The sequence below is a fragment of the Protopterus annectens genome, chromosome 11.part0, assembly GCF_019279795.1.
Source record: "Protopterus annectens isolate FY-2018-M chromosome 11.part0, PAN1.0, whole genome shotgun sequence".
In the NCBI taxonomy this organism is placed as follows: Eukaryota; Metazoa; Chordata; order Ceratodontiformes; family Protopteridae; genus Protopterus; species Protopterus annectens.
The window spans coordinates 1,463,067,369-1,463,086,979 of record NC_056745.1 but is presented as its reverse complement, the minus strand read 5'-3'; positions in this window follow the sequence as shown (position 1 = coordinate 1,463,086,979).

Here is a 19,611-nt window from a genome sequence, read left to right as displayed (position 1 = left end):
TTTCTCTCTCTCTCTCTCTTTTGACAGAATGTATGCTTTTGGATTTTGCACAGTTTTCTGAACCATCTAAATGTTTTATTATATCCTGTTATGTCAACTTTTAAAAACAAAACTGTGCATATTTCCTTATGTGGCTTCTGCTGAAGACTGCACACAATTTTTGTTGCTTTCCTTTATACTGCATATATTCTGCCTCTATTCTCTCTATGGCCTGTCAAAAATGAGGCCTTTGCAACTGCATCATACTTCAGAGGAGTCTTGCCAATAAATTAGATTCAAGGATACTAACTTCAAGTTTTTTACTGATCATTCTTCCTTCTCTGCATTAGCATCCCATATTCACTTACATTCTTTGCTGTTTTATAAGTCTGCCTGTTTGCCTTTTGATCACTGATAAAAACAACCAATGGTCCCTTTCAACTTCTTTTGTTGCTAGTGCATTTCCTTTGCTTGTGTTCCCTTTTTGTAGTTTAATGTTTTCCACATACATTGATATTTATACTGAATTTAAACTGCCATGTTTTCGGTCTACACTACACTAATTAGAAATCCAGTAGTAGACTCCCACTAATGCAAAAGTGCACTTCACCGAAAGTGCACTTTCGCGAACACCACTAAAACGAACGGGCAATGTCCTCCACTGTGGTGCGGTAGTCACGGACCTTAGGGTTAGGGCTTGGGTTAAGAATAGTGGATATCCACCATCCTTAACCCAAGCCCTAACCCTAAAGTCCATGACTACCGCACCACAGTGGAGGACATAGGTCCGTGACTACTGCACCATGGAGGATATACAATTTCTTCCACTGTGGTGCGGTAGTCATGGACCTTAGGATTAGGGCTTGTGGATAGCCCTACTAGCTATCCACTATCCTTAACCCAAGCCCTAACCCTAAGGTCTGTAACCATTCACTCAAGTGGTGTTCGCGAAAGTGCACTTTCGGTGAAGTGCACTTTCACATTAGTGGGCATCTAAGACTGGATTTCAAAATAGTGTAATTTTGATCTCTGGTAGTAGACCCCATGTTTTACATTATATCCCCATCTGTTAAGTTCATTTCCATCCTTGTTAAAACTTCTTGTGTATCAAAACTATTGTATGTCTTCATGCCATTTGGAAAACAGAGCCTCTGCTGAAAATGGGCTTCTACTCAGTCAAACATTCCTGGTAATTAAATGTCAGTAAATAAATAATACATATGTAGCTCCCACTGTATTTCATGTAGAAGTAATAGACTGTAGTTTTCCATTACACCACAAGGTGGAGCTCCTTTTCAGGAATATAAAAGACAATTTCGAAAGTGAAAGAAGAGACTGGAATACTAGCTGAAGGAGGGAAGACTGAAACATGTAGCTGAAGGGAAAAGGGCCTTGCAGCATGACTGGATCCTCTTTTTGGGACAGGGAAATGAAGTAGCAGATTGTGTCTGTCTCTGGCTGAAATCATGGATGATGGTATTTTGTGGAATCAGGAGAGAAGTCTGAAACCAGTAGTTCCATGCCTGCTATGATTTAGCAAGAAAAGGAGTTCCCTTGGGCCTAGTACCAAGAAGCCATAGATGATTACCAGAGTTCTGGTAGGTGACTTTCTACTTTTCTCATCAGAGGAACCATGGCGCCTGGTCACTAGGATATTTTTGACAGAGTGGTGAGAGGCTCTGGTCATCATTTTTATATTTTTATAAGATTGTGGTTCCCCCAAATACTTTGTGGATTACAAATAACTGTGATCTGTATGAGCTCCAACTTGGGCCCCATCATGCCGGCAGCAAGACTGTAAATAGTCACTGGCCAGTGAATGGGTATAATAAAGTGCTTCATAGCTGGTCTGTTTAGAATTTATCAAGGGGGTTGAGGGTGTTAGTACTGCTGAATGACATTGCATTTTCTCATATTTGTATTGTTGTATTATAAATCCTCATTGTTCAATGACATTGCATTTTGCTCGTATTAGTACTGCCGTCTTCAATAATTTTGCTGCTCAATGACATTGCATTTTCTCATATCTGTATTGTTGTATCATGACTCTTTTATTGCTTAATGACATTGCATTTTTTATTTTTTCCCGTGTTTATATTTCTGCATTATAAAGTTTTACTGCTCATTGATATTGCCTTCTTTGTACATGTTTGAATGTCAAGACCTTCTTCTGTTGAGTTCTGGGGAAGAGGGTGAATGCATGTTTTTATCGCATGCATATCTCACCTTTATTGCTAACTGGTGCACTGTTGAAATAAGTTGTTTATGGTTGTGCTATTGCCTTTTTAAACTAGATGTGTCATCTAGAATAAAATCTGTCCCTCTTGCCACCTTGGTGTGTTGGGCCTATAGGGGTGTCACCAGATTCAGGTAGGAAGGAATCTATATCTATTCAGCTACATCTGTGGGTGCGCTACTTTTGGGGGCTCGTCCAGGATTGCCTCTACTACCTTGGGCTCCACCCTATTCCATTGTATGTGTAGAAAGCAAATCCAGCAGAAACATGAACCCAGAAGCTGCAGTTTCACTGCCCATAAATACTATAGGGCCTGAAGTTTTGAATGCTTTAGGAAGTATTGTAAAAAAATGCTTAAATCCTACACAGCCATTCACTGGGTTTGGCTACCGCAAATTGCGTTTTTTCTGGCAAACAACCCACACCTCAGGGAGGGGAAGATTTTGAATCCTGGATCAATCAGGCCTCACAAGCCCTAGATGAGTGGAATATCCCAGAATCTCAGAAGAAGCAGTGGATAGCTGAAGGTCTAAAGAAATTAGCTGCGGATACCATGCACAACCTAAGGATGGGTAAGCAGAATTGCATGGACAAGGATTATTTAGGAATACTGCAGGATGTGTTTGGAAGGACCGAGAGGGCTGTTGACCTACTGTATCAGTTTGAACATACATACCAAGACGTTTGAGAAAAACTATCTTTTTACATTAAGCAGTTAGATAATATGCTCCACCAGGTCATCCTAAAGAAGGGGGTGAATCTGAAAGTAGCTGACCAAGTATGGATCAGACAAATTTTACAGGGAGCTCAAGCTATGGACCCCATTGTGTGGAAAATGAGGATGGGAAATAGGGAAGAGACTCTAACTTATTCTCAGTTGGTAAAAGAGGTGAGGGGAAGAGGAAGCCCTGTTGAAGCCAAATCTCAGTGTTCAACAGCAACTAAAACAGTGAGTGAACACCAGCAGGAGCCTATAGCCATGCTCACTACTCAAACAGGAGTCGTGGCCCAGAGTGTCCACAATGTAGAGGTGTCACAGTTGTAAATGAAGGTGTCTTCTCTGACTGACGCCATAGCTCAAGTCAGTGGGACAGTTGCAGAATTGCAGAAATCCGTGGTAACTTTTGCTGAAGGGAGGAGTACATCAGCTAGAACCTCCACAAAAATGACTCAGGGAAGAACCGAATCAGCCAATGTTCAGAGTCCCTACTGGATTTTGTTTTCACTGTGGAGATACAGGGCATATAAAGTGACAGTGTCCTAATGCAGAGAACTTGAAAAGAGTGAACAAACTATTATTGGCTAGTGCAAGGCAGGAAAACTTCAAAGGGCCTCAGTGAAGGAGCCAGCTGAGTGCCCAGTTACAAAGAGCTCCATAAAATCTAACATCAAGAGACAGCATCCTGGATCTCCTTTCCACAATAACCCTTGTAATAGGGGAGAGAAACTACCTACTATGCACACTTCTAGCTCATCTGAGGTGAACAACCAAATTGGAAAGCCATCTCAGCCAAAATCTCAGCATCTGAGACTGCAAAGTATTACTAAGAAAGAGTCTTATCCATTAAAATGGTGAGATCAACCAGTGGTACCTTAACCACATACTGACTGCCATACAGCTGAACAACACCAGAAACAGAAACCACCCAAGGGTCTACTGGGACCATCCCCTGTCATGTCAGTAAAAATAGAAGGAGTGTATAATAAAGCACTTTTGTATACTGGTACATAAATCACCATTCTGTACAGAAACTTCTGCCAAAAATACTTAAAACATTTGCCACTTGAAAAGTTAGAAGATTTGGAGATCTGGCGGCTAAGTGACATGACGTTCCTTATGATGGTTATGTCTCACTCAAGTTATAATTTTCCACTTCAGTTGTTGGGTCAACAGAAGTTTTTGAAACACTTGTTGTTGTGTGCCCCAGGCCAAAAGGAAAGGATTCAGCATCTATTTTAGTGGGGACAACAAATATTGACCTTGTCAGAAGAATGCTAATGCCTCAGTTGACACAGGAACACCCAACACAACAACCTCTCCTGTGACCAGTTTTCTGTGCCCTTCAAAAGGAGAAGGATAGTAAGAAAGATGAAATTGGTCATGTGAGAACCCTGCCTTGGAAAGAGCATATGATTAGATGAATTCATCCTGGTCAGGTCACCTGCTTGAGAGCCAAAGTAAGGATGTGTGGACAAACAATTTCCTCTCATCTCATGATGGAAACAGATCCAGAAAGTGACTTGCCACCAGGGCTGGAACTAGTCACAGAGGTTTGGCCTGCAGACAAGTTAAAACATCCTTATGGCACTTTGCCTGTGGGGTTGAAAAATAAAGGAAGTACTCCCATTGTCCTAGATTCACAATTGCGTTTGGGAAATGTTTATGCTGCCACTCCTTTACCTGCTTCTGTGTTGACAAGGAATGAGAGCAGGGCCAACGAGTTGGGAAGATATTGAGATAGGGGGTGGTCTCTTGCTCCCTGAGTGGCTAACCAGAGTCAAAGAGCTAGTAATGAAAAAGAAAAATTGTTTTTCTACTAGTGAACTAGATGTGGGCTGTGCAAAAAGTGCAGAACACTGAATAAGAGTAAAAGAGGACCAGCCTTTCAGGGAATGTTCCAGAAGAATAGCTCCAGGAGACCTGGAGGACTTAAGAAAACATTTGGAAGAACTAAAAGCCCCAGGAATAATTAGAGAATCAAGAAGTCCATATGCCTCTCCCATTGTCGTTGTCAGGAAAAAGAATGGGTCAATTTGCATGTGTGTTGACTATCGTACTCTGAATCAGCGAACCATTCCAGACCAGTACATAACTCCCCAGATTGAAGATGCTCTTAATTGCCTGGCGGGCAGTAAGTGGTTCAGTGTGCTAGACTTAAGGAGTGGATACTATCAAATCCCTATGTACCCAGATGAAACAGATGAAGATATCCTTGTGAAAAAGCCTAAGGGACTGAGATGTTCTAAATAATTCATCGAGAGTTATTGGGCTCCTGAGTGAGAGGTTCTAAATAACTCATCGAGAGTTATTGGGCTCCTGAGTGAGAGGTTCTAAATAACTCATCAAGAGTTATTGGGCTCCTGAGTGCAAATTGTCATTTGAACAGCTTAAGTATTGCCTCACACAAGCCCCTGTGCTGGCATATGCTGACTCAACAAAGCCATACACTTTGCATGTGGATGCTAGCAGGGATGGCTTAGGAGGAGTCCTTTACCAGGAGTATGACAAGAAGCTGAGACCTGTGGTTTTTATCAGTCAGAATTTATCCCCCAAAGAAAGAAACTACCCTGTACACAAGTTGGAATTCCTTACCTTAAAGTGGGCGGTAGTGGACAAGTTACATGACTATCTCTATGGGGCTGAATTTGAAGTGCAGACTGACAACAGTCCTTTGACATACATCCAGACCACTGCAAAGCTAGATGCTACTGGCCACAGATGGATGGCAGCTCTATGTAACTATAATTTTAGTTTAAATACCATGCAGGACACAAAAATGGCAATGCTGATGGCCTGTCCAGAAGACATCAGGGAGATTTACAGCTCGACAATGAATGGATGGAAATTCCAGCACCTGGGGTGAGAGCTATGTGTCAGATTGCAACCTGCTATCAACACACTGAATGTTGGGCCCAGAAGTTGGTTTTGTCTGCAGCAATCATACCCCAAGCTTACTGTAATCTGATCACTTTGCAGGCTTCATCGCTACCAGCTTTGAGTAACAATTCAGTTTATAGCATCCTACAGACCACCCTCTCAAAGTCAGGAATCCCACTCGGCTTTCCTGAAAACATTGGAGAACATGAAGATCTCTCCGAACACCATTATATTGGGTGACTTCAACTACCCAAACATAGACTGGGAGCATTACTCAAGCCCCAGCACCTTAGCCCAAAGGTTCCTGGAATTTATAAACTCAAATGCTATGAAACAACTAGTCACCACTCCCACAAGAGGGGAAAACATACTAGACCTGATCATTACCAACATGGAGACTCTATGCTCCATACCAGAAGTATATCCCTCATTGGTAAGATCAGACCATAAATTAATTTCACTGGATATCCACATCCCGACCCCACACCCAGCCCAGAAAACCACAGTGAAAAACTTCTCAAAAGTGAATTTCACACTTCTAAAAACCAAAGTGGAATCCTTCAAGGCCCCAGGGCCAATGGAAACTACGACCCAAACTGCAGAATCCTATATAAATGCATTCTACGGACATCTCCAGGAGTGCATGGATCATGCTATCCCAAACAAAATCAAGACCCAATCATCCAAAGGCAAGCGTCCAGTCTGGTGGACCCCAGCCATAAATAAACTGTACAACAGAAGGAGGAAGCTACTACATGATAGAGCAAAATCCCTAAAAGGGAAGGCATCTCTGATCACTACTAGCAAAAAATTACGATCCCTCATAAAATCCTCCAAGGCCAGCTTCGAGAGAAAAATTGCACAGGACACTAAAGACAATCATAAAGCTTTTTTCAGTTTTGTTAGGAACCTGGGATGCAATTCCCAGACTTGTTCTGAGTTGATTCTAAATGACAAAAAAATACACTGAACCCACAGACATCGCCAATATCCTGGCAGACAGGTTCAGTGCAAACTCCCCCCCCCCCCCCAAAAGAGCAAGTATCTATCCCAGCAGAGTGCAGCCTCCCAAACATTTCTGATGCTCAGGTGAAGGCCGCCCTCTCCAGAGCAAAAAACACTGCTTCCATGGGACCAGATGGTGTCCTGGGTTGTGTCCTACATGAACTCCAAGAAGAACTAATCCCTCAATTAAAACTGCTGTACAATCTCAGCCTCACTACAGGATATGTGCCCAAAGAATGGCATACAGCAACAGTGGTCCCACTCCACAAAGGTGGCACCTCTACGGACCCTGGAAACTATCGTCCCATAAGCCTGACTAGCCTAGTCTGCAAGGCTATGGAGAGGATCATCATGGAATTCATAAACAAGGACATTGGGGACCTACAGACACTAGATCCTACCCAATTTGGCTTCATCAAGGGCAGATCCTGCCTTTTGAACCTGGTTGACTTCTTCAAAACAGTCACCAAGGCCATAGATGAAGAGAAGGTAGTTCACACAGCCTATCTGGACCGCGCAAAGGCATTTGACACAATACCCCACTCGGTCATCATAGATAAGCTATCCAGCCTAAATATAAACCCCTATGTCACAAGATGGGTCGCAAACTGGCTCAAAGACAGAACCCAAAGAGTCAGAGTTGCTGGAGCCATGTCAGACTCGAAACCGGTCACAAGTGGCATCCCACAAGGTTCTGTCCTGGGACCTCTCTTGTTCAGTATTTACTTTTCTGAGGTACAGGCCAACGTGGGAGGACTATGGCTCACCAAGTTCACAGATGACTGCAAACTGAGCGCCTTAATTGACTCTCCAGCTGAAACAAACATCCTTCAAAAAGGTATCGCAGAGACAGATAACTAGTGCCAGAGCCATGGTCTAAAGCTAAATGCCAAAAAGTGTATAGTCATACCCTTTGGCAAAAACAATGTACCCACAAATTACCACATAGGTGGTAACCCATTAAGTACAGAGAAAGTAATTAGGGATCTGGGGACCCAAATTGATAGCAATCTCTCCTTTGACAACCACATTGCCAAAGTGGTTAGAAAGACCTTCTACATAGCCTACCTCATCATGAAAGGTTTCACATCTATATCAAGAGAGGTAATCATGCCCCTTTATTCATCCCTCATCAGGCCCATCATAGAATACACTGCCCCCTTTGGGATGTACCTTATATGACACCTGCAGCAATTAGAAAGACCCCAAAAGTACCTCACCAGGAGGATCAATGGACTCAAACAGATGCCATATGCTGCTCGGTTAAAAAAACTCCAGCTCTACTCAGTTGCATACCACCTACTTTGAGGCAATCTATGCCTGACATATAAAGTTATGTCCAACCCAGAATTAATTGACATGCTCCACCTCAGTAAATCTAAATCCCTTAGAGCCATGCGCTCGAGGGACTTGAACCTCAGAACAGAAATAAATAGAACATGCTGGAGGGACAGATTCATGACCCAGAGGCTCCCTTCGCTCTGGAATAGATTTCCAATTAATGTTAGGCAGAGCACCTCACTGACTCTCTTCAAGAAAAATCTTGATGAGTGGATGGGGGATCGTAGGTTTGTCCTGGGGATTACTTCCGTGTCACTATTAGACAGAGGCACAGTAAACTAAACTTTAGAAAGGGCACAGTATACTCAAATTAAGGGGTGGCATAAGCCAAACACAATCGGGCTAGGCTTATAAATGTCCCAGGGTAGATAGCCTAGTATGAACCTATGAACCTATGAACCTATGACCTCAGGAGAGATCAAACAGAAGACCCCTTAGGTCAGCTGGTGGTAGCTGCTTTAGAGAGGAAACAAGTTAATATGTTTTGCACAGATATTCATCCTCTGGCAAGACTTTTGGCCAAAGAATGGGACAGACTCCAGATACAGAATGGACTAGTGTATAGGAGATCTCCTACTGCACTTAGCAGTATAAAATGGCAATTGTTGCTTCCTCAGAAGTATAGAGAAGTAGTAATCTGGTTATTGCATGATGAACATGGTCATCTTGGTTATGACAGAACTATGGGTCTGGTACAAGACAGGTTCTACTGGCCATGCATGAAGCAAGATGTTGAGGATTATTGTTGTACATGTCTTTGTTCCATTAGACAGGTTCTACTGGCCATGCACGAAGCAAGATGTTGAGGATTATTGTCATACATGTCTTCATTCCATTAGACAGGTACTACTGGCCATGCATGAAGCAAGATGTTGAGGATTATTGTTGTACATGTCTCCGTTCCATTAGAAAGGTTCTACTGGCCTTGCATGAAGCAAGATGTTGAGGATTATTGTTGTACATGTCTTTGTTCCATTGGGTTCTACTGGCCATGCATGAAGCAAGATGTTGAGGGTTATTGTTGTACATATCTTCATTCCATTAGACAGGTTCTACTGGCCATGCATGAAGCAAGATGTTGAGGATTATTGTTGTACATGTCTTCATTCCATTAGACAGGTTCTACTGGCCATGCATGAAGCAAGATGTTGAGGATTATTGTTGTACATGTCATTGTTCCATTAGACAGGTTCTACTGGCCATGCATGAAGCAAGATGTTGAGGATTATTGTCGTACATGACTCCGTTCCATTAGACAGGTTCTACTGGCCATGCATGAAGCAAGATGTTGAGGATTATTGTCGTACATGTCTTTGTTCCATTAGACAGGTTCTACTGGCCATGCATGAAGCAAGATGTTGAGGATTATTGTTGTACATATCTTCATTCCATTAGACAGGTTCTACTGGTCATGCATGAAGCAAGATGTTGAGGATTATTGTCGTACATGTCTTAGTTCCATTAGACAGGTTCTACTGGCCATGCATGAAGCAAGATGTTGGGGATTATTGAAAAACATGTCTTCATTCCATTAGACAGGTTCTACTGGCCATGCATGAAGCAAGATGTTGAGGATTATTGTTGTACATATCTTCATTCCATTAGACAGGTCCTACTGCCCATGCATGAAGCAAGATGTTGAGAATTATTGTCGTACATGTCTTTATTCCATTAGACAGGTTCTACTGGCCATGCATGAAGCAAGATGTTGAGGATTATTGTCGTACATGTCTTTGTTCCATTAGACAGGTTCTACTGGCCATGCATGAAGCAAAATGTTGAGGATTATTGTTGTACATATCTTCGTTCCATTAGACAGGTTCTACTGGCCATGCATGAAGCAAGATGTTGAGGATTATTGATGTACATGTCTTTGTTCCATTAGACAGGTTCTACTGGTGATGCATGAAGCAAGATGTTGAGGATTATTGTCGTACATGTCTTCATTCCATTAGACAGGTTCAACTGATGCATGAAGCAAGATGTTGAGGATTATTGTCGTACATGTCTTCTTTCTATTAGACAGGTTCTTCATGCATGGCCAGTAGAACCTGTCTTCTTTCCATTAGACAGGTTCTACTGGCCATGCATGAATTAAGATGTTAAGGATTACTGTTGTACATGTCTTCATTCCATTGCACAGGTTCTACTGGCCATGCATGAAGCAAGATGTTGAGGATTATTGTCGTACATGTCTTCATTCCATTAGACAGGTTCTACTGGCCATGCATGAAGCAAGATGTTGAGGATTATTGTTGTACATGTCTTTGTTCCATTAGACTGGTTCTACTGGCCATGCATGAAGCAAGATGTTGAGGATTATTGTTGTACATATCTTCATTCCATTAGACAGGTTCTACTGGCCATGCATGAAGCAAGATGTTGAGGATTATTGTCGTACATGTCTTCGTTCCATTAGACAGGTTCTACTGGCCATGCATGAAGCAAGATGTTGAAGATTATTTTCGTACATGTCTTCATTCCATTAGACCGGTCCTACTGGCCATGCATGAAGCAAGATGTTGAGGATTATTTTCGTACATGTCTTCGTTACATTAGCCCGGTCCTACTGGCCATGCATGAAGCAAGATGTTGAGGATTATTGTCGTACATGTCTTCGTTACATTAGCCCGGTTCTACTGGCCATGCATGAAGCAAGATGTTCAGGATTATTGTCGTACTTCTCTTCGTTGCATTCTGGGAAAGACTCTGCCGACCAGAGCTGCCTCATTGAGTCAAATGGAAAGTAGTTTACCCATGGAACTGGTCTGTATAGATTTTCTGTGCATTGAACCGGATGAAGGCAAGATCAATAATGTGCTGCTGGTGACAGACCACTACACCTGGTATGCTCAAGCATTTCCCACTCGCGATCCGAAAGCTATTACAGTGGTGAAACTACCAGTTGAGAAGTTCTTTGTACATTATGGCCTACCCAAAAGGATACACTCTGATCAAGGATGTGATTTTTGAGAGCAAGCTTGTCCATGAACTACTCATTCTGTTGGGAGTCCAAAACGCCACACCACTCCTTATCATCATCAAGGGGATCCGCAGCCTGAGAGTTTCAACAGAACTTTACTAGATAAGTTGGGGACACTCTTTGCTGAGAAGAAGAGTCAATGGAGTAGACATGTAGCCACAGTGGTGCATGCTTACAACAGTACTAAAAATTATGCTACAGTGTTCCTGCCTTACTTCCTAATGTTTGAAAGAGAAGCTCCTCTTCCTGTTGACATCACCTTTGGAGTCACAGCTGATGATACACCAGTGCAATCTCAAGGCAGTTATGTGGAGAGACTCAAGAAGAACCTCAGACAGGCCTATGAGCTAGCTGAAAAATCAACAGGGCAAAGACATCAGTGAAACAAGGCTCACTATGACAAGAAAGTGAAGATGCATGATTTGCAACCAGGGAACAAACTCTTTATGAGGTATTTGGGACTACAAGGAAAGCATAAACTAGCTGACTGCTGAGGTCTGAAATTTACATAATTTCATAGGATCATAGGATCTCAGCTACCTAATATCCCTGTCTACCAAGTTTTCCCTGAGTGAAAAGAAGGACCTGTCAAAACCTGGCACCGTAACAACTTAATGCCTTTGGAAAAATCACTTATTTTCTGTGCATTGAACCGGATGCAGGCGGGATCCGTAATGTGCTGGTGGTAACAGACCACTATACCCAATACACTCAAGCATTTCCCACTCGCGATCAGAAAGCTATTACAGTGGCAAAACTACTAGCTGAGAAGTTCTTTGTGCACTATGGCCTGCCAAAAAGGATACACTCTGACCAAGGATGTGATTTTGAGAGCAAGCTTGTCCATGAACTACTCACTCTTTTGGGAGTTCAAAAAAGTCGCACCACTCCTTATCATCCTCAAGGGGATCTGCAGTCAAGAGTGTTTCAATAGAACTTTACTCGATATGTTGGGGACACTATCTGCTGAGAAGAAGAGTCAATGGAGTAGACATGTAGCCACAGTGGTGCATGCCTACAACAGTACTAAAATGATGCTACAGTGTTCTTGCCTTACTTCCTAATGTTTGGAAGAGAAGCTCCTCTTCCTGTTGACATCACCTTTGGAGACACAGCTGATGATACACCAGTGTGATCTCAAGGCAGTTATGTGGAGAGACTCAAGAAGAACCTCAGACAGGCCTATGAAGTAGCTGAAAAATCAACAGGACAAAGACATCAGTGAAACAAGGCTCCATATGACAAGAAAGTGAAGACGCATCATTTGCAACCAGGGGACAGACTCCTTTTGAGGTATTTGGGACTACAAGGAAAGCATAATCTAGCTGACTGCTGGGGTCTGAAATTTACATAATTTCATAGGATCATAGGATCTCAGCTACCTAATATCCCTGTCTACCAAGTTTGCCCTGAGGGGAAAGAAGGACCTATCAAAATCTGGCACCTTAACAACTTAATGCCTTTGGCAAAATCAGTGAGACTCATGAATCTGGATCCCAGAATGGCTCAGCAGAAGCCTAACTCAAGGCGATCCAGAAGACTAAGGTGGAGAGGAAATATCCTCTCCAATGTTCAAGAGCTCATGATTCCTCCTGCTGAAAGTGAGGAGGACAGTGATGATGACTGGGGTTTCAGTGGGCTTTTTTATGAGGATGTTTGAAATCCCATGGGCTGTAATCTTAATGTAAATGCACCAGAATTCATTCCTTGTCATTTTGAACAGCCCAGACCTGACAATAGACTAAGTGGTGTTTCTGTACCTCTTGTAGAACCTGATACTGATGGAGGCCCTGCTATGCAAACTTCTGAAAATAATGCTGAGGACAGTCATACTGTTATGGAAAAAGAAAGTGTAGTTATACAAGAGGAGATCTTAGAAGTAGACAAAATGCCTACTGAAGAACTGGACATTGAATGTGTTGTGAGTGACAAACCTTCCAAACAAAATTCCTTAGTTGTCTCTCCCGAACCAAAACTGCAGAGACTGATTCGGCCCACTCAGAGACTTACATATGACAGTTTGGGACATAGTACACAGGAACCTGTGACCACAGCTCATCGGAGAGTCTGCACACACACGACCCCTATGCCTCCTGCTTCAATGGTGACACCCCAGTCCAAGTTAAGCATAATGTTGATCGCCCTTGGTGGGAGATATGCAAAAATATTATCCAGCTGATGGTGCATTAGTGCTTGTAAATATTTTGCTCCTAATCTACCTTTGACTTGGGAGAACCCAAGATTTTCAAGTGGGGGGAGAGCGTAGCTCCCACTGTATTTCATTGTAGAAGTAATAGGCTGCAGTTTTCCATTATACCACAAGGTGGAGCTTCTTTTCAGGAATATAAAAGACAATTTCGAAAGTGAAAGAGAGGAGACTGGAACACAAGCTGAAGGAGGGAAGACTGAAAGACTAGCTGAAGAGAAAAAGGCCTTGCAGCATGACTGGATTTTTTTCTCTCCTAGTGTTTTGGGACAGAGAAGTGAGGTGTAGCAGTTTGTGTCTGTCCCTTGCTGAAATCCTGGATGATGGTATTTTGTGGATTCAGGAGAGAAGTTTGAAACCAGTAATTCCATAACTGCATATGAGTCAGCAAGAAAAGGAGTTCCCTTGGGCCTAGTGCAGAGATGCCATAGATGACTACCAGAGTTCTGGTGGGTGATTTTCCATTTTTCTCGTCAGAGGAACTGCGGTGCCTGGTCGCTGGGATATTCTTGACAGAGTGGTTAGAGGCTTTTAGCCATCATTTTTATACTTTTATAAGATTGTGGATCCCCCCTAAATGCTTTGTGGATTACAAATAGCTGGGTTCCATACGAGCTCCAACCTTGGGCCCCATCATGCCAGCAGTAGGACTGTAAGTAGTCACTGGCCAGTGAACAGGGTATAATAGAGTGTCTCATAGTTGGTCTGTTTAGAGTGATCCAGGGGATAGAGGGTATTTGTACTGTTGCCCTAAAGACTCTTTATTGCTAAATGACATTGCATTTTCTCATATTTGTATTGTTGCATTATAAATCTTTATTGTTCAGTGACATTGCATTTTGCTCGTGTTAGTACTGCTGCCTTCAAGAATCTTTACTGCTCAATGACATTGCATCTTTTTCATATCTGTACTGTTGTATTATAACCCTTTTTTTTCTCCCCCCTCAATGACATTGCAATTTTCCCGTGTTTGTATTGCTGCATTATAAACAGTTTACCGCTCAATGACATTGCATCTTTTTCATATCTGTACTGTTGTATTATAACCCTTTTTTTCTCCCTCAATGACATTGCATTTTTTTCCGTGTTTGTATTGCTGCATTATAAAAGCTTTACTGCTCATTGATATTGGCTTTGTGTGCATGTTTGAATGTCAAGATGTTTTCTGTTGAGTTCTGGGGAAGGTGGTAAATGTATGGTTTCATTACATGCATATCTCACTCTGCCTAACTGCTAACTGGTGCACTGTTGAAATAATTTGTTTGTTGTTGTGCTATTGCCATTTAAACTAAAGTGTCACCTAGAACAAAATCTGTTATCACTTTCCACCTTGGGGTGTTGAGCCTAAAGAAGGGGTGTCACCAGAATCAGATAGGAAGGAACCCATATTTACTTCAGCTAAACCTGCGGGTGCGCTATACGTAAGTATCCTGCAAAAAAGCAGAGAACAAAATGTTTAATCTCATCCATCATGGCCCTCAGTATGAACATCAATATCTCACAATCTAGAAATGCAAATGGTTACCAGTAAGTGGTAGAGCTTTTATTTTCTTCACTAGACAAGCTCATCTCATCCCCCACAAGGGAAGATAGCATTCTGGACTTGGTTCTCACAAACATGGGTGACAGCTGCACCACCCCCATAGTAAGTTCTTCCCGGGTGAGATCACATCATTGGTTTGTCTTATTCAAAGTTTCTATCCCATCCAACCCCTCCCAGCTGTAATCAAGCTACAAAACTTCTCAAAAGCTGACTACAGCCTCCTAATTGAGGATATTAGTAGCTTCACACCACCGCCACCTCAGTCGATGCAGACAACAATGCTAAACAGTACACCGATACAATATACAAGCACCTGTACAACTGCATGGACTCAGCCATACCCAACAGAATTAAAACCTGCTCCTCAAGGAAGCACAAACCTGTCCGGTGGACATCCTGTATTTACAAAAAAATGGAAGAAACTGTTGTCCAAGGGTAAAAAGGAACAAATTCCAAATTGGAAAAACCCCCTCCTTAGCCTCCAACAAGAAAATGAGATCACTAGTGAAAACCTCCAAAGCCAATTATGAATCAAAACTAGCCACTGAAACAAAGGGAAACCACAATGCCTCCTTCAGTTACATCAGGAACCTGCATGGCAAAACCCAGGTTTGTTCCAAATTAGTACTTAACAGTATCACTTACACTGATCCTGTTGACTTAGCCAACCTTCTAGTAGATAGGTTCAGTGCAAACTTCACCCCCTGTCCTCCCCAAAGGCCCTTTCGATATCCCCAGTACTTGTCCTGCACCTCACATCTCCATAGATGAAGTGTTAAAAGCCCTATACAAGGCAAAGAACACAGCTTCATTGAGACCTGATAGTATCCCAGGCTATATTCTGCAGCATCTCCAGCAAGAGCTAGCTTCGCCATTGAGTACCCTATTCAACCACAGCCTAAGTACAGGCTTCATTCCAGCAGAGTGGAGAACTGCCATTGTCATCCCCTTGCACAAAGGTGGTGCCACTACTGACTCTGGAAACTATCTCTCCATTAGTGAAAGTCTGATCTGTAAAGCCATGGAGTGTATTATTATGAATCTCATGAACAAGGAAATAGGCAACTTCCAAGCACTTGACACCACCCAGTTTGGATTCGTTAAGGGCAGCTCTTACCTGTTGAACCTGGTTGTCTTCTTTGAAAATGTCACCAAGGCCCTGGATGAGGAAAAGTCAGTACATACAACTTACCTTGATTTGGCCAAGGCCTTTGACAGAATCCCACACTCAGGCATCATCAAATAGCTAACACAACTTGGCATAAATCCCTATCTCATCAGGTGGGTGGCCAACTGGCTCACCGGCAGAATCCTCAAGGTAAAAATAGGTGCCTCCACCTTTGATAGCAGACCTCTCTCTAGTGGACTTCCCCAGGGATTTTCCTGGGACCCCCTACTGTTTGTCATTGACTTCTTAGAGGTCCAGGTAAAGATAAAAGGCCTGTGGCTGACCAAGTTTGTGTACGGCTGTAAGATGGGTGCCATTACTGACACTACAAATTATGTTAACATACTGCAAGAGGGTCTCACAGCAACTAACGACTGATTTCAACGTCACAGCCTCAAGGTAAACACAAACAAATGTATCATCATACCATTTGGTAAAAACATGGCCCCTACTAATTACCACATCAACAGCATTCCCCTAAGCACACAACCTGTGGTGAGAGACCTGGGTATTCAGGTCAACAACAATTTCACATTCGACCATCATGTAGTGGCAGTGGTCAGAAAAGCATTTTACTTGGATCATCTCATAAGTAAAGGGATTGCAACCAGAAAAAAGGAGGTTATTACCTCTCTATAATCCTCCCTCAATAGACCAATAATTGAGTATATCACCCTGTTTGGTATGTACCTATCAAAACATCTGCACCAACTGCAAAGACCACAAAAATACCTCACAAAGAGAATCCACGGCCTCCAACACTTGTCCTATATGGACAGGCTTAAATCACTATCACTCTACTTGGTATCATATAGATTGCTCAGGGATGATCTGTGTCTTGCCTACAAGGCAGTCTTGGACCCTGTCCTACTAGAGATGCTCCATATCCATAAGTCAAACTCCTCACACATCTCCTGTTCAAAAGGCCTGAATCTAATATGCAACATCAATAAAACTTGCTGGAGAGACAGGTGTGTCTCCCAGAGGCTTTCCTGTCTCTGGAATAGACTTCCCATACACGTCAAACAGAGTACCTCACTGACCCTCTTCAAGCCACCTTGATGAGTGGATGGGAAACCAAAAATTTGTCCCAGGGGTTCCACCTGTGTCCCTCAATGACAGGGACAACAGGTGCTGACTGAGGTTTCTTTTTGGGGATAAACTCCTGGCTAGGCTTGTAAGGGCCCCAGGGCCATTAGCCTAGTAACCTTCTATAATCCTATGATCCTCCTTTAGCGTTACTTTCAAACTGTGACATGAAAAATTCTGACCACCTCTTATTAAATGCCTACATGTCACAGAAGCTAACTGCTTACAAGGAAATTCTATAAATAATCAACTAATCACTCTTTGCTATATACTGGCCACTGCAGAAAAAGCTTTTATGAAACTTGCCGCAACACATTGGAATAAAATCACTCCAAGAAATTAGAAACATCTCATCTTTATCCATCTTCTGGAAATCCCTGAAAAAACACACTATAAAAATAGTCAATGCCATTGTTTTGACAACAGTGACTAAACTTAAAGGCCTTACGTTTATCCTATCTTTTCTACTTAAAAAAACTTTGAGAATGGAGCCATTATTTTCTATCTGGAACACAAAACTCCAAAATTTATTGTTAGTGCTTTTGTTCGCTCACAGTGAAGGAACTTCTTCAGACCTGGTCTGAAGAAGTTCCTTCACTGTGAGCGAATGAAAGCACTAACAATAAATTTTGGAGTTGGTGTTACAGATAGAAGGTGGCATTTATTTTTGGTATTTTATTCAGTTAATGGAGCCATTATTAAAAGCCAAAACTAGCAAAGCCCAAATTCCATCCAATGAAAGTACATATACACCCCCACTTTTTTTCTAAACAACACTTTTCTTGTAGAAAATATGCCATCATTGTGTGCTGTACTGTTATATTGTTGAACCGACATGGCTTAGAAAAAAACAATGTCTCAAAGTGAGGTACTTGAGTGCCCTGGAGCGCATGCAGACTGCTCAAATTTGGAGAGGGAACAGAAGGGGATTTTGGGCATAGGGAACAGAAAGCTGATTTTTGGGTCTGGGAGCAGGAGGGTAGTTTTAGGGTTAGGGAGCTGGAAGGGAGTTTTAGGTTTAGGGAGTTATCAGGGAATTTGGGTTACATGGGGTTTGGAGTTTTAGTTTTAGGGATTGATCAGGGACTTTAAAGTTAGGGAGGGGGAGTGGATGCTTAGGGTAACAGAGCAAGGACTTGAGTTGGTAACTGGGTAGGAGTTTCAGGTTTAGAGTTTAGGTTTTGGTAGATCTATATAGTTTTATAGTTGGGGTTACACAGAAACAGAAGCTCAGGAAAGTGGGAGTGTGAGCACTTGTTTTGTAGCACACCTGGCAGTGAGCAGATGCGTCATGAGCTGTAAGAACATAAGCATCTGTAGCAGACCCTGTAGAAGACAATTAACACACACACACACATAGGCAACATAGGTGGATCATACCTGAACATATGACCTTTGCATCTGTAGCAGACCCTGTAGAAGGCACATAACACACACACATAGGCAACATAGGTGGATCATACCTGAACACATGACCTTTGCATCTGTAGCAGACCCTGTAGAAGACACATAACACACACACATAGGCAACATAGGTGAATCATACCTGAACACATGACCTTTGCATCTGTAGCAGACCCTGTAGAAGACACATAACACACACACATAGGTGGATCATACCTGAACACATGACCTTTGCATCTGTAGCAGACCCTGTAGAAGACACATAACACACACACATAGGCAACATAGGTGGATCATACCTGAACACATGACCTTTGCATCTGAAGCAGACCCTGTAGAAGACACATAACACACACACATAGGCAACATAGGTGGATCATACCTGAAAACATGACCTTTGCATCTGTAGCAGACCCTGTAGAAGACACATAACACACACATAGGCAACATAGTTGGATCATACCTGAACACATGACCTTTGCATCTGTAGCAGACCCTGTAGAAGACACATAACACACACACATAGGCAACATAGGTGGATCATACCTGAACACATGACCTTTGCATCTGTAGCAGACTCTGTAGAAGACACATAACACACACACATACACAACATAGGTGGATCATACCTGAACATATGACCTTTGCATCTGTAGCAGACCCTGTAGAAGACACATAACACACACACACAGAGGCAACATAGGTGGATCATACCTGAACACATGACTTTTACATCTGTAGCAGACCCTGTAGAAGACACATAACACACACACATAGGCAACATAGGTGGATCATACCTGAACACATGAGCTTAGCTCTTGACACAATTATATATCATTCTGTATTTGGTAGCACTCACTCCCAATGCAGATGGCATACCAAAAAAGATCAAAAATACAGGAGAAGAATGAATATCAAACATCACTTTTCTCCTTCAAATTTATTTTTGCAAGGGGCAGAAAAGCACAAAGCAGCAGCTCTTTAGACTGGCAGACATCACACATGGCATAAAGCCATGCCAGTGATAAGCATACGAAATGCTGGGACTCGCATTACTGA